Source organism: Canis lupus, chromosome 1 (genome assembly GCF_003254725.2).
Source record: "Canis lupus dingo isolate Sandy chromosome 1, ASM325472v2, whole genome shotgun sequence".
Classification (NCBI taxonomy): domain Eukaryota; kingdom Metazoa; phylum Chordata; class Mammalia; order Carnivora; family Canidae; genus Canis; species Canis lupus.
In genome coordinates, this window is record NC_064243.1 from 26,804,677 (window position 1) to 26,819,105 (window position 14,429).

Consider the following 14,429-nt stretch of genomic DNA (forward strand, 5'->3'; position numbering starts at 1 on the left):
GGACTGAGGTCTCTCTGGGTAACTAGTTCCCACTGAGCCCAGCACCCAGCAGGGGGCAGGGCATTTCCCCCAGGTACACACACCTGAATCACCACAGCAACCCCTCTCCCAGACCAGCTGGAAGGACAGGGGAAGAACAAGTTCTTGACCAAGCAGCACTGGAAAGCTCCAAGACTGGGGGAAAAACGAGGGAAAATAGTATATAGAACTAGAGGGTACCGTTTTTTTTTTTTTTCCTTTTCCATTATGACTCTTTTTTATATCAGACTAAAAATTTCCAATATTTTTTCTCTTTTCCCACCTTAACTACAATATTTTACCACCTTTTCATTTTTAAGTTTTTTCCTTTCAGACTTTCATATTTCTACAAATACTTTCATATTTCTACTTGTCTTAGATGTATTTTTCTCTTCTGGATTCCCTTCAATGTTTTCACTTTAATGTTGGGAGATTTACAAGATATGGGTTTTTGTTCTGTGTTTTTTGTTTTTCTGCCTCATTTTGTTTTACAATGGTGGAAGTTAATACCTTCTAAAACATGACCAGCATACACCCAGAACCAAGTGGAACACCGTGATGGTTCATTGTGTGAGATTATATTCTCTCTTACTTCCCATTCTCCCCCTCTTTTATCTTGTTTATGTTTCGGTGGTCAATGTTGAGCCTTTCGACAAGTATTGCCGTTTATATAAATTTGGGACTGAGCATGTTCTAACATATGAAACAAAATACAAAATACAAAATACAAAATACACTCGGGACCAGGAGGATCACCCTCTAGGACCCCTTAGGTCACATTCTTTCTCCATTACCACTTTCTCACCACCACCACCACCATTCCTCCTTTTTTCCCCTTTTTCTTCCTTTCTGTACCTTTTTCTTTTTTTTTTTTTTTCTTTTTTTTTTTTTTTTTCTTTTTCTTTTTTCTTCTTCTTTGTTTTGGATTTTGGCTTTTTGTTTTAAATTTGTTTCACTTTAGTGGTTATACTTTGTTCTGTTCTTCTTTTGCTTTTATTTTCTGGTCTCTGACCTCTTCAGAATCATCTAGGGTGTATTGTACTTAGGTCATGGTTGATATTTTTGACTCAGCCCACTCATATAGACACTCTGCACTGGACAAAATAACTAGAAAGAAGAATTCACCACAAAAGAAAGAATCAGAAATATACTCTGCCACAGAGTTACAGAATTTGGATTTCAATACAATGTCAGAAATTCAATTCATAAGTGCAATTATAAAGCTACTGGTGGCTCTGGAAAAAAAAATGTAGAGGACTCTAGAGACTTTGTTACTGCAGAATGGAAAGCTAATCAGGCCAAAATTTGAAATAGATTAAATGAGATGCAATCCAAACCGGACGTTCTAACTGCTCGGGTTGATGAAGTAGAAGAAAGAGTGAGTGACATAGAAGACAAGTTGAAGATAAGAAAGAAAGCTGAGGAAAAAAAGAGAAAAACAATTAAGAGCCCATGAGTAAAGGCTTAGGGAAATAAATGATACCTGGAGAATGAGGAATATACATCTAATTGGGAGACCAGAAAAGACTGAGAGACAGAGAGGACCACAAGGTATATTTGAACAAATCATAGCTGAGAACTTTCCAAATCTGGGGAAGGAAACCAGCATTCAGATACAAGAGATAGACAGGACCTCCCCCCTAAAAAATCAATAAAAACCATTCAACACCTTGACATTTTATAGTGAAATTTGCAAATTTCAATGACAAAGAGAAAATATTTAAAGCAGTTCAAGACAAGAGATTCTTAACTTATATGGGGAGAAATATGAGATTAACAGCAGACCTCTCCCCAGAGACCTGGCCGGCCAGAAAGGGCTGGCAGGATATATTCAGGGTCCTAAATGAGAAGAACATGCAGCCAGGAATACTTTATCCAACAAGGCTCTCATTCAGAATAGAAAGAGATATAAAGAGCCTCCACGATAGACAGAAATTGAAAGAATATGTGACCACCAAATCAGCTCTGCAAGGAATATTAAGGGGAATCCTGTAAAAGAAAGAGGACGCCCAAAGAAACAATCCACAAAAACAGGGACTGAATAGGTAATATGATGACAGTAAATTCATATCCTTCAATAGTTACTCGGAACATGAATGGGCTTAAAGACACATCAAAAGACACAGAGTATCTGACTGGATAAAAAACAAGATGCATCTATTTGTTGTCTACAAGAGACTCATTTAGGCCTAAGGACACTTCCAGCCTGAAAATTAAGGGGCAGAGAACCATTTACCATTCAAATGGTCCTCAAAAGAAAGCTGGAGTAGCAATCACCATACTAGGTAAATTAAAGTTTATCCCAAAGACTAGTAAGAGATGAAGAGGGACACAATATCATACTTAAAGGGTCTATCCAACAAGACCTAACAATCATGAATATTTATGCCCCTAATGTGGGCGCTGCCAAGTATATAAATCAATTAATAACCAAAGTGAAGAGATACTTATATAATAATACACTACTAGTAGGAGACTTCAAAATGGCACTTTCTGCAAATGACATATATTCTAAGCACAGCATCACCAAAGAAACAAGGGCCTTAAATTATACACTGGACCAGATGGATTTCACAGATATATACAGAAGTTTACATCTGAAAGCAATTGAATACACATTCTTCTCAAGTGCACATGGAACTTTCTCCTGAATAGACCACATACTGCATCACAAATCAGGTCTCAACTGATACCAAAAGATTGGGATTGTCCCCTGCATATTTTCAGACCACAATGCTTTGAAACTAGAACTCAAGCTCAAGAAGAAATTAGGAAGAAACTCAAGCACATGGAGGCTAAAGAGCATCCTACTAAAAGATGAAAGGGTCAACCAGGAAATTAGAGAAGAATTTTAAAAGATTCATGGAAACTAATGAAAATGAATATACAACCATTCAAAATCTTTAGGATACAACAAGAGTGGTCCTAAGAGGAAAATACATAGCAATAGTAACATCCCTCAAAAAATTGGAAAAAACTCAAATACACAAGCTAACCTCACACCTAAAAGAATTGGAGAAAGAACAGCAAGTAAAACTTACACCAAGCAGAAGAAGAGAGATAATAAAGATTCGAGTAGAATTCAATAAAATAGAGACCATAAGAACAGTAAAACAGATCAACAAAACCAAGAGTTGGTTCTTTGAAAGAATTAATAAAATAGGTTAACCCCTAGCCAGCCTTATTAAAAAGAAAAAAGACTCAAATCAATAAAATCATGAAAGAGAAGAGATCACAACAAATACTAAGGAAATACAAATGATTTTTAAAAATGTATTAGGAGCAGCTATATGCCAATAAATTAGGCAATCTAGAAGAAATGTATGCATTTCTGGAAAACCACAAATTACCAAAACAAATTGGAAAACCTGAACAGGCCAATAACCAAGGAGGAAATTGAAGCAGTCATCAAAAACCTCCCAAAAGACAAAAGTGCAGGGCCAGATGGTTTCCTATGGGAATTATATCAAATGTTTAAAGAAGAAATAATTCCTATTCTACTAAAGCTGTTCTGAAGGATAGAAAGGGACGGAATGCTTCCAAACTCATTTTATGAGGCCAGCATCACCTTAATTCCAAAATCGCACATAGGCTCCATGAAAAAGGAGAACTATAGACCAATATCCCTGATAAACACAGATGCAAAAATTCTCAACAAGATACTAGCCAATAGGATCCAACAGTACATTAAGAGGATTATTCACCCTGACCAAGTGGGATTTATCCCGGGAGGCAAGGGTGGTTCAACACTCATAAAGCAATCAACATGATAGACATATCAACAAGAGGATAAACAAGAACCATATGACCCTCTCAACAGATGCAGAGAAAGCATTTGACAAAATACAGCATCCATTCCTGATCAAAACTCTTCAGAGTGTAAGGATAGAGGGAATATTCCTCAATATCTTAAAAGCCATCTATGAAAAGCCCACAGCAAATATCATTCACAATTGGGGAAACACTGGGAGCCTTCCCCCTAAGATCAGGAACACGACAGGGATGTCCACTCTCACCACTGTTAATCAGCATTATAATAGAAATCCTAGCCTTAGCAATCAGACAACAAAAAGAAATAAAAGGCATTCAAATTGGCAAAGAAGAAGTCAAACTCTCCCTCTTCACAGATGACATGATACTGTATATAGAAACCCAAAGCTTCCCCCCCCCCAGATTGCTAGAACTCATAAAGGAATTCATCAATGTGGCAAGATACAAAATCAATGCCCAGAAATCAGTGGCATTTCTATACACTAACAATGAGACTGAGGAAAGAGAAATTAAGGAGTCAATCCCATTTACAACTACACCCAAAACCATAAGATACCTAGAAATACACCTAACCAAAGAGAAAAAGATCTATACCCTAAAAACTACAGAACACTTCCGGAAGAAATCGAGGAAAACACAAAGACATGGAAAAACATTCCATGCTCATGGATTGGAAGAATGAATATTGTGAAAATGTCTATGCTACCCAGGGCAATGTACACATTCAATGCAATCTTATTAAAATACCATAGACTTTCTTCAGAAAGTTGGAACAAATAATTCAAGATTTGTATGGAACCAGAAAAGACCTAAATAGCCAGGGGAATACTTAAAAAACCAATGCCAGGGGCATCACAATGCCAGATTTCAAGCTGTACTACAAAGCTGTGATCATCAAGACAGTGTGGTACTGGCACAAAAACAGACACATAGATCAATGGAACAGAAGAGAAAACCCAGAAATGGGCCCTCAACTATATGGTCAACTAACATTCGACAAAGCAGGAAAAAATATCTACTGGAGAAAGGACAGTCTCTTCAATAAATGGCGCTGGGAAAATTGGACAACCACATACAGAAGAATGAAACTGGACCATTCTCTTACACCAGACACAAAGATACCATTTATACCACTCAAAATGGTTGAAAGGTCTAAATGTGAGACAAGAATCCATCAAAATCCTAGAGGAGAACACAGGCAACACCCTTTCTGAACTTGGGCACAGCAACTTCTTGCAAGATACATCTATGAAGGAAAGGGAAACAAAAGCAAAAATGAACTATTGAGACTTAATCAGGATAAAAAGCTTCTGCACAGCAAAAGAAACAGTCAACAAAACTAAAAGACAGCCTACAGAATGGGAGAAGATATTTGCAAATGACATATCAGATAAAGGGCTAGTATCCAAGATCTATAAAGAACTCATCAGACTCAACACCCACGGAACAAAAAATCCAATCATGAAATGGGCAAAAGACATAAACAAATTTCACCAAAGAAGACATAGACATGGCCAATAAACACATGAGAAAATGCTCTGCATCACTTTTCATCAGGGAAATACAAATCAAAACCACAATGAGATACCACCTCACAACCAGTGAGAATGGGGAAAATTAACAAGACAGGAAACAACAAATGTTGGAGAGGGTGCAGAGAAAAGGGAACCCTCTTGCACTCTTGGTGGGAATGTGAACTGGTGCAGCCACTCTTGAAAACTGTGTGGAGGTTCCTCAAAGAGTTAAAAGCAGAGCTACCCTACAACCCAGCAATTGCACTGCTGGGGATTTACCCCAACGATACAGATGCAGTGAAATGCCGGGACACCTGCGCCCCAATGTTCACAGCAACAATGTCCACAATAGCCAAACTGTGGAAGGAGCCTCGAGGTCCTTTGATAGATGAATATATATAGAGAAAGTATGGTCTATATATACAATGGAATATTAGCCATCAGAAAGGGTGAATACCCACCATTTGCTTCGATGCAGATGGAACTGGAGGACATTATGCTGAGTGAAGTAAGTCAATTGGAGAAGGACAATCATCATATGGTTTCACTCATACAAGGAATATAAGAAATAGTGAAAGGGATTATAAGGGAAAGGAGAGAAAATGAGTGGGAAAAATTAGAGAGGGAGACAAACCATGAGAGACTCCTAACTCTGGGAAATGAGCAAAGGGTTATGGAAGGGGAGGTGGGCAGGGAGTTGGGGTGACTTGGGACGGACTTTGAGAAAGGCACTTGATGGGATGAGCACTGGGTGTCATACCATATATTGGCAAATCGAACTTCAATAGAAACAAATGGACAAAAACCCTTTACCACTATCAAAGCAAAAAAAGTAACATAGCCTTTCAGTATGGTTGTACCACTCTGGATAAAAAATCAAATTTTATTTCAACTCTGACTCCCAACTAAAAGGAAAGCCTTTCAGCCAGATTAATAATCTGCCTCTCAGGCTGAAATTACCCGAGGATAGGGTTTCTCAAACTTGACACTGTGGCTAAGTAATTCTTTGCAGCAGAAAGCTGCCTGTTCCATTATAGGATGTGGATAGCATCCTTGGTCTCTGCCCACTAGATGCCAGTAACACCTCCCCGGTTATGAAGATAAGAAATGTCTCCAGACATTGCCAAATATGCCTGGGGTAGAGCTAACTTTATGCCTATAAAGTTAGTTCTGCTGTATGGGTTCAAACTCTGATCTATAAAATGCAATGTGAGATTATTATAGAAATTCAATACCAAAAATAGCTAAGCAGATCCTACATGTAGAATTTACAAAAGTACTAAGTGACATCTGAGTAGCTCAGTCAGTTGAACTTCCAACTCTTGACCTCAGCTCAGACCCTGATCTCAGGTTTGTGAATTCAAGCCCAGTGTTGGGCTCCACTCTGGGCATGGAGCCTACTTAAAGAAAAAGAAGAAAATACTGGAAAAGCTCCCCTTGAAAAAAGCATGTCTGATTTTTTTCTCCTAGCATTACTTTGGTTTGGCATTGTAGAAAGATGTACCTAGAAAGTAGAACTTCTTATTAAGCCATTTTGGTCACTAATGTTTTATTTTATTTATTTATTTTTTTATTGGTGTTCAATTTACTAACATACAGAATAACACCCAGTGCCCGTCACCCATTCACTCCCACCCCCCGCCCTCCTCCCCTTCTACCACCCCTAGTTCGTTTCCCAGAGTTAGCAGTCTTTACGTTCTGTCTCCCTTTCTGATATTTCCCACCCATTTCTTCTCCCTTCACTTATTTTCCCTTTCACTATTATTTATATTCCCCAAATGAATGAGAACATATAATGTTTGTCCTTCTCCGACTGACTTACTTCACTCAGCATAATACCCTCCAGTTCCATCCACGTTGAAGCAAATGGTGGGTATTTGTCATTTCTAATAGCTGAGTAATATTCCATTGTATACATAAACCACATCTTCTTTATCCATTCATCTTTCGTTGGACACCGAGGCTCCTTCCACAGTTTGGCTATAGTGGCCATTGCTGCTAGAAACATCGGGGTGCAGGTGTCCCGGCGTTTCATTGCATTTGTATCTTTGGGGTAAATCCCCAACAGTGCAATTGCTGGGTCGTAGGGCAGGTATATTTTTAACTGTTTGAGGAACCTCCACACAGTTTTCCAAAGTGGCTGCACCAGTTCACATTCCCACCAACAGTGTAAGAGGGTTCCCTTTTCTCCGCATCCTCTCCAACATTTGTTGTTTCCTGCCTTGTTAATTTTCCCCATTCTCACTGGTGTGAGGTAGTATCTCATTGTAGTTTTGATTTGTATTTCCCTGATGGCAAGTGATGCAGAGCATTTTCTCATATGCATGTTGGCCATGTCTATGTCTTCCTCTGTGAGATTTCTGTTCATGTCTTTTGCCCATTTCATGATTGGATTGTTTGTTTCTTTGGTGTTGAGTTTAATAAGTTCTTTATAGATCTTGGAAACTAGCCCTTTATCTGATATGTCATTTGCAAATATCTTCTCGGTCACTAATGTTTTAATTATAGTCTGGAAACAGAATTCAGGACCACAAGAAAGACCAGAAATTTTTTTAACAGGGAGAGAGCAAGAAAATTCCAGAACAAGGGAAGAAGGCTCTGTAGTACGGAACTCTATTTATTTAAGGAACTACATAAGATCTTTGACTATGGTGAGAAATAGAGGTTGAACATCTGAGGGAAATTCCATTTGTTAGCATTGGTTCTGCACAGTAACACAAACTGATGAAGAAATAAAACTGAAATAATCAATTTAAAATAATATGACAAATTTCAACCAAGATTAAATAACTAATTTCACTGTTATTATGGTCTGGGCTAATGTGGTTCAAATTTTTAATTAATTGAAAGTGAAATTATCAAAAGCTAACAGGAACTTGGACAGAAGAGTCTTGGTCAGTCTTGGTCAAGCCTGAAATACTTTTTAAATCTACTTTTAAATTAACTCCTCAGGTATAGAAATGTTTTTTAAATATCTTCTTAAGTCTTTTAGGATTAAAAAAAATTCTCTTTTTTTTTCTGGCAGTTGTTAAATTCTCAGATTTAATGTTACAAAAGAAGAGTGATTGTGCCAGAAGGACCCATCATTGTTATGAATAGAGAAACCAACAGTGCTAGCTCAAGTCTTTTGGTAAGTCAAAAATAAGAGTTTTTAGACAGACAACTTAAACCATAAATAGACTTTACAAATAAAAAAGCATACAATCAATGTATTCTATATTTCTTTCTCTCTAATAAAGACATTCCAACATTTGAAATATGCATGGTTCCTGTGATTTAAATCCATCTTCCAATTATAAATAGTAATTAAGAGAACTGGTATAAATACTTCTACGTGTACATATCATTTGAAACTTTATTCCAGCTTCTGGAGTAATTTAAGTCTTCTCAACTTCTACTTTTGTAATAAAGCTACATTCAAGGAACAAAATCTATTAGTTTGAGTTTCATTTTCTATTCTCATTCTGAAAATGATACACAAATAAATTACAACAGAACCAAAAGGAAGATGTTAATTGAAATTTTTAAAAATTCACTTATGTCTTAGGCCTACACATGAAATCTCCATTCTCTAAAATTATGCACTAGTCACAATTATACATACTTAAAATTCTTAGCCTGACATCTGAATACAAATTAACAAACCAAAAAAAGATTTGCCTTCATTTGTTTCAAAGACTCTTAAAATAAGCTCTTGTTTGATAGATGTTACTTTTACATGTTTGCATTTTATACTAGAACTTCAAAAATGATTTTCAACCAGAAAAAAAAAAGGCTCATCCATCAGTAATACAGATTGGGGTTTTGAGTCTGAGAAGCAAACTGTGTATACAGCCCAAGTTCTCAAGAATCCATTAACAGAGGATCTTCGTTCATCTGCCAGAGCTGACTCTTAAAGAAACTGTATTAAGAAATAGAGCAGAAAAAGAAATGTGCAGGAGCTTCTTGCCAAACCCCTGGCAATGCGCATATTCTTTAAAGTCTCAGCTTTTATTTAGTTGTATTTCCAACTGTTTATTTAATCTTTATTGATTTGTGTTTAATTCTCGGGAACAGGAATGTATCTGTGACTTCAGAGAATTTTTCTGGTGTGCTAAAATGGCCTGTTTACTTTCCTTTGCTAATTTTTTTGCCTCATTAAGGATTTAGAAGTTTGCAAGGCCTGAAATAGTCACCTGGAATACTGTACCCAGGGGAATGGATAACATTTTCTTGATGTGTATCCTATTTGAATTGTAAAAAGAACTGTTTTTGTTTTATTTGGGTTAGCACTAGTCAATTCCATTGCTTGTCGCCAGAGTTAAAAAACAAAGGGCTCTGAAGACATTCTATAGGACAGGGAAAATGAGCCAGAGAAAACATGGGTTGGCATGTTGTGACCATCTGAATACCAGAGGTAGTAGAGCAAAGGTAGTTTGATGGCATGGTGACAAAATAATCAAACTCAAAATATCTCAACCACATTATCTCCCAATTCCTGGTCCCCTAAAACAATAAAGCCGTAGTCATTAAGTCTTGTCAATCATGCCTCAAAAATGTGTCCAATGAGCCCTCGCCTTTCCCTTTTCATCGTTGTTACCTAGCTTAAGGCTTGATTCCTTTCCCAGACACAAGTTATGACAGTCTCCACCTTCAGCCTATACTCTTGCTTCACTAGATTATTTGCATGAACAAGAAACACCATGTATTATTTGGTTGTTCCTTGAATTCAGACTTTGTTCCCTCTACTCACCCTTCAAAGCCACCCATGCCTCATACTTCTAGTAGAATTCTTCTCTTTTTAGCATCCTCCTAGAAATAGATTGGGATTGATAACACACCATTACCTTAAGCATTATAATTAGATGAAGATAATTTGTATTTCCTCTATTACTCAAGGTTTTCTATTGAGGAAAGGCTTGTCTCATTAAACTTTCATATCCAGCACCTATAACAGTGTCCAGCATCTGATTCATGCTCAAAAATGTAGTTTAAATGATAAGTGATCACAGAACAACTGGTCAAACAATAAAGTGTTCAAAATTAGCAATGAGGTGAATGTACCCATCAATAACTTATAAAGGAATTCATTTGATTTCAGCACCTTTTGTAATCTTTTTCCATGCTTTACAACGTCTTCATAAGCTAAAGATCAATTCATGTTAGAAGGAAGTTAAGGAAGAAAGTGAGTTGAAGTAAAATTTTTAGCAGATGTGCATAATCAACTATCAGCTCCCCTCTTCTTTTTTTAAAAGATTTTTTATTTATTTATTCATGAGAGACACAGAGAGAGAAGCAGAGACACAGGCAGAGGGAGAAGTAGGCTCCCTGTGGGGAGCCCGATGAGGGACTCCAACCCTGAACTCCAGGTTCACACCCTGAGCTAAAAGCAGAGCTTAACCACTGAGTCACCTAGGTGTCCCAGCTCCCCTCTTCTAAAGAGTGAAGTTCCTGTATCTTGTGTTTTATTTCACCTCAGCATGCAAATGAGTGCTCATCAAGGAAACAACTTCACTCAGCATTTGAGCAGTGTCACAAAGACAAGTTGCTAACAGGAAAAAATAATAGAATTCACTTCTGAATGTTAAGTCTGCTCTTACTTCATATTGACTCTTATTTCCCTAAATAGAAGAGCTTCCCATATGCCATTTATACTTACAAATTTCATCAAGACCAAGAAATATCAGTTGGCTAGAGCTATAATTATATTTTCTTTTCCTCAACATGATAAGAAGTACTCTGATACCTCTCTATGGGTTCTTTTCTACTTGCTATACATAGTAAGTTAGAGACCACAAAAATCACTTAAGTATTTACAGTGCCTATAAATATTAGTAATATTTCATATTTAATACTCTTATAAATGTGATATATATTTACCCAATTAAATATTACTAGAGCCTACTTAGTTAAGAATTAGTTTTAGCCTCATTTTACAGATGAGGTAATTAAAGAGCATAAAGGCTCAAATGTTTGGGCATGATTACACTAGAAGTGTCAGAGCCTGGACTCAAACCCTGTCCATGTTATGAGGGGAAGAAGGAGGGAGAAGGGAAAAATGCTATTAAGCAGTTCAGCCAGATTTTATTATTCAGTAACAATATATACAATCTTTAAATGTTTTTGTTCTTTCTGTATATCAACTGTCCAGTATATATGTATGTGTGTGTGTTCATTTATGTTTTACCTTGAACAATCTAGAATCTTTCCTCCAGGATAGAGAAGTATAGAAAATATACAAATACATTTTGAAGTGGAAAAGAGTAAAAAAGAGCTTTAAGGATTCTGGAACTCTTAGAAATGACAGGTCTAGATATCAGGAGATTAAAGAAGAGTAACCACAATTTTTAAAATTATTCTGGGAACAAAGGGGAACCTCAGTACACTGATATTTAAATTCTCAGTTTCAGTGGAGATTGGGTTTTCATGAATGCTGGGAGCTTCCTCCATGAGCAACGAAACCCAAGCATCCCCTTCCCTCAGCTTATGCCCTCAACATAACTGAATTATGACTGATCATCTTAGGATGAAAATGACTATTACAGAACAGGAGATGGGGTGCGGTGAGGGGGTGGCTAAGGAAAGGCCTGACATGTAGCTTGTAAAGTGCAGCAGCTGTGGCCTGTTTTCACGAATATCTGACATGTTTCTTTGGCCACTTGCCAAATTGAGCTGTACCCAGCACTTCTCCCATCCTTCCTGTGCCTCCAGGATCCTTTGTAACTGCTACTTGAGACTCCAGCCCACTCCAAATCAATCCTCTCGGTTCCTTCCTCCCCGTAATGTGCAGGCATCCCGCCTTAATTAATTAACCCAACACCAACTGCATTCAGGACCTTCCCACACTTTGCCCCTCCATGCAGCCCAGAAACATCAGCACATTCCTTACTTCATCACTTGTCAACTCCCTTTCTGTTAAAGACCAGTGTCCCCTTTCCCTGACCTGGCCTCTGATTTGATCTCACTTTAAAGTATCCCACTTTAAGAGACAGTAACAAATGCTGCCTTTTTCCTGTTTGGTTTGTTTATTCACATTCACCAGACCTATTATAATTAAAGACCGAGGGACTTGGAAGAAGAGCCCAGGAAGACACTTTATGCACTTGATATGTAGATAAACTCAATACTGGATTTGTCATGAAGCTTTACTTTGCCTATTACTAAATATGTGACCTTAGGTGAGTTTCTTAGGTTCTTGTAATTCATTCAAGTGCTTGCTGAGCAGCCATATCTGTGCTAGGTTCTATTCTAAATGCTGGTGCTGCAATTAAAAAAAATAACAAAAATGTAAAAATACTTGCCCTCAGTGAAGCTTATATTTTAGAGAGGGATATGACCATTATTAAGTAGATGAGTCTAACCATATACATAGGTATCCAGGAAAAAATACAGCACATGAGGGAAGGATTGGAAGTGTCAGACTAGGGGGTGGGGGAAAGGTAGCAACTTGGAATGGAATAATCAGGAATCACCTGATGTTGTGCTTGACTAGCCCTAAGGAAGTGAGAGTGTGAACTATGTGGATATCTGGGAAGAAGTACACCCAGCGAGTGCAAAGGCCCTTAGTCAAGAGGACCTTCCTGGAGTGTTAAAGGACCCGCAGAAATTCAGCTATGGCCAGTGGAGAGCTAGCAAGTAGTAGGAGGTGATATCAGAGTAACAGAGAACTTCTATGTGATGATAGAGACTATGGAGTTTTCTTTGATTGAAATGGTAAGTTACTAGAAGCTGACTTACCTCTAAGAAAAACCTCAACTAATCCCTCTGTAAAATGGAAAAAAAAAAAAACCACCGTGTGGTTAAGACCAGACTTCTGCTGGAAACCCTGTGCCTCCCCTGACTAGCCATGTGACTTTAATTTTTTAACCTTTCTAAGCCTCAATTTTCTCAATTTAAGGTAGAATTGGAAGTAGTTCCTACTTTCCAAGATTTTTTTGAAAGATAAATTAAAGGATGCACACTGTCAAGGTGCTTAGCACAAAGCTTACCATATGGAAAGGCCCAGTACTTGCTAATGTTCTCAGGCCTCTAAGGATCAGGGGACATGATGTATGCGGAGTATCTGGTATGTCGTCCAGCACAGCAAGTACTTATTTGTCATCCCAGTGTTATCAATGACTAACCCATTGGCTGTTTTGAAATAACTTTGTACATTTAAATTTTTCACAATATCACCCTTTAAAAAAGAGTGTAGCAAAAGTTCATGGATAATTTCCAGATATCTCAAATGGTCAATGGAGTCCTACTCAGGCAAAATGCCTCACTAGGCACTGGAGCCATATGTACCCAGGTGAAAAGGAATAGATATATAGAGATAAAGATGATAGATTGATTGATCAATAGATAGTTGACAGACTCTTATCTTACACAAATATCTTTAAATCTATATAACTTCTTTAAAAGAAGAGAAAGAGTTAAGTGAGACAGTTTTCTATGTTTTCTAACCCCTGTTGTGATGAAAAATAAGAATGAATGGTCTCCTGAAAGAATGAAATGTGAATCATCAACTCCCTGGTCACATACCAGATCTGGAACCTGCTCTTGTCCATTGCCATGATGCAGTGACTCCACGCCTTTGGTTGCAGTTGGGGGCTTTGGAGGCATAGTGATTCTTCACAACCCTGTTCCACTACCCAAAAGTTACTTGACTCATACCTCATTTCTTTCTGAGAGGTCAGATCTCACCTTGTTCTCCCTTACCCACCACCACTATCACCCCCCCACCGTCCCCCACACACACTTCCAAAACAAGCACACATCCCCAAAATCTATGTCTTTTCGGAAGTTCAATGACATAACTTAAATGTGGTTTACTAGCCCTTCACAAAGAGAAAAGGAAGATTAATGTAGAAGCCGCAGGAGTAAGTCCTGGTTTTTTCCTGCCCTTCACACATCACTTTTTGAAGGACAGACAAAATTTCATGTTTTTCTTCTCATTTGACCTAATAAAAAAAACCATGGATGTCCTCTTAAAATTAGCTGGGAAGGTATTGTTGTCTTATTGTTATTTTTTTTAAAAAAGTTATTCTTCACAGGGCCAGGTATATACTTGTAGTAGACATAAGCACTAAAAAGATTTGGATGTCTTTCATGTACAATTTAAAATAAAAATAAAGTTAAACTCTAACGACAACAATTTTACCCTTC